The sequence below is a fragment of the Penaeus japonicus genome, unplaced genomic scaffold, assembly GCF_977035675.1.
Source record: "Penaeus japonicus unplaced genomic scaffold, GWHDUDI00000001_assembly GWHDUDI00000015, whole genome shotgun sequence".
NCBI classification, from domain to species: domain Eukaryota; kingdom Metazoa; phylum Arthropoda; class Malacostraca; order Decapoda; family Penaeidae; genus Penaeus; species Penaeus japonicus.
The window spans coordinates 5,704,892-5,707,391 of NW_028234417.1; the positions used below are offsets into that span (position 1 = coordinate 5,704,892).

A 2,500-nucleotide genomic window follows, 5' to 3' on the forward strand; every position below is an offset into this window, starting at 1 on the left:
CAGAATTTACCTAGTAACAGATTTCCCATTCACTTTCACTCTCTGCATTTGATATACTCAACTCATTTGACTACACTTCCTTTGAGAAATACTGCAGAAAATATCACCTCAAACACTACACAAACAACTGAATGTCAATGAATAAAAAAAAAATCAACACTTACCTTACACAACTCAAAATAAAATTCTTTTTAAACAAAAAAAATCCCTCAATGTAACCAAGCTATCCCCACCCATTTCACCATAAAAGAGAAACCACACTTCAATTCCACGTAAGGCTCTGAACACCACACAAGTTTTCCGAGTGTAGAGGGGAAGAAGAAGGGGGGGGGGGGGAAATAAAGGAGAAGGAAGAGGGGTTGGGTTGGGGTTGGGTTGGGGGAAAAAAAGGGAAAGAATTACGAAAGCCTTTCCTCCTCCTCCTCCAAGCCACACAAGTTTTCCGGATTGTAGAGGGGAAGAAGAAGGGGGGAAATAAAGCAAGAGGAAATAAAGCAGAAGGAAGAGGGGCTGGGTTGGGGTTGGGGGAAAAAAAAGGGAAAGAATAACGAAAGCCTTTCCTCCTCCTCCTCCTCCTCCTCCAAGAACCTGTTGAACCAAAACACAAGGTTCCTCACTCACTCACTCTCCACCTCCACTTCACACTTCTCCAACTCACACTACACTCTCACTACGGACACAGAGCACACACTCACACTGCACGTCCACGGCCTACATTTGCACTGCATAGACACTAACCTCATATGTTGCGAAATAAACGTGAAATTAATGGGCAAAAAGCGGCCCCACTCACCTTGCCTGGTTGGGAGACTGGCCACTGATTCCTATACCGAGTCGAGATTATTTTAATATTTTTTTTCTCGACAACCACGCTTTATTCTCCGATTCTGTGCTAGTGCTAAGACCCGGTGCTTGAACTGGGACTCCGATTTTCTAGCTGGTGCGGGATTTTAAAAGGCTTTTAAACGCCAAAAGTGGATTTGAAAACTTCAAAAGGTTCCAGCGGAATATGGTCCATTAAACAGGTTTCTGAGGGACGTCACTGATTGGCGAGGGGGGGAGGGGGGAGGGGGAGAGGGGGGGCGAGGTGCCGCTTTCCCGATTCCTCGCTTTTCTCAGCTATGCAACCCATCCGATGTCCATTAATTCGACATGGAAAAAAACATGATCTATCTTAAGAGGAGACGAGCATAGCAAAGGACTCGCCGAAAAGGCTTAGAAAAGCGTGATACAGAGCTAAGTAATTGGGTACTTGGCACCTCACCGGGGTAAACAAACCTGTTCGGTGGGCCATGAGGGGGAGGGTGGGGGGAGGGGGAGGGGGAGGGGGGGAAATGTAGCTCAGGGCCACGGCCATGGGGGAGAGGGGTGGGGGTGGGGGTGGGGAGGGGGGGAGGGGGCGTTGCTGACCACCCTTCCCTCTGAAATCTTATCAACATCTTTAATAGAGGGAACAAAAAGACGATAAATTTGCCTCATAGGTGCGTGAGATTCTGACAAAGTGGACTATATACTTAAAATATATTTCCGAAGGACCGAGCGGTGAAGCTGAACGTGGACGGTGACGCGCCGTAGCACACACAGGATGCGAGTATGTGTACCTGCTGCACCTGCTTCTTTGTTTGCTGTTAGGCCTAACGTGCCATCATGCAGGTGAGGCACCTGGGATAAGCTCGCGTTTTTGCATCTCGTAAATGCGAATCTTTTTTTAGGACCCATGGCATTCATATAATAAGAAAAAAATACTCACCATGTAGCTACTCCAATAGATCCCAAAATAAATCACCGAACTTAACCGCAATTCTACACCCTCGAGCAGCAACAGTCCCCTCAGAGCCAAAGATCCTGGATCGGCAATTATGCATGGAAAGCCCCTTAGCCCCCCCGCCCCCCTCCCTCCCATGGCAAGGGCTTCACCCATGGCAGATGTGACGGACACGCCAGCCTCGAAGCCCGTCCACACGCCCGCGGCCAAGAGATCCCCAGCAGGTGACTCTGAGCTCATCACCGTGTTATACCAGCTGACTCACAGTGAATCTCTCGAAGTCCAGCTCTAAATTAAGGGCTGTTTTATAAAGGCTTCACATGACTTGAAGGTTTTTCGAGGTATTTCATTCAGGTACTTGAAATTTCATGATGACTTTTGTTTGAAAGCGAAGAGGAGGCATCGCGCTCTAGCGAATGCAGAGCGATTAAACGTCGACGTTACAAGAACATTGTCAATAGACGTTGTATGAATGTGAAAGTAGAATGGCAACGTCACAAATGATTGCAATGAGGTGAAGTGATGACTGCTTTAGAAACACAATGTCAAATACGTAAAGAATGTCCAACGCAAAGCAAAGATATTCAGCACGTTATGTCGCAGATAAACTTGTTAACACTATAAAGATGCCATTTGAAGTGATTGAAATGCTGACTAATGCAACGCCTTAATTACTAAGGTAAGCTCTAAGGAAAATATGAGCTTCACAGTCAATCATAACACGTACATGTTACT

The 2,500-nt window shown here is 46.6% G+C and overlaps 1 protein-coding gene across 8 annotated transcripts in view; it reads right to left on the bottom strand.

Annotated features, from left to right (window-relative positions):
• LOC122252596 (uncharacterized) overlaps positions 1 to 2,500 on the bottom strand; it is a 36,981-nt gene that overhangs the window by 18,046 nt on the left and 16,435 nt on the right. Inside the window, exon 1 of one of the 8 annotated variants that reach the window (XM_043015137.2) lies at positions 794 to 1,048. The exons of 2 other annotated variants lie outside the window; for them this stretch is intronic. The gene's annotated coding sequence lies outside the window, so the exon portion shown is untranslated. 5 more of the 8 variants (XM_043015140.2, XM_086544422.1, XM_086544421.1 and 2 more) reach the window with 5 other exon arrangements.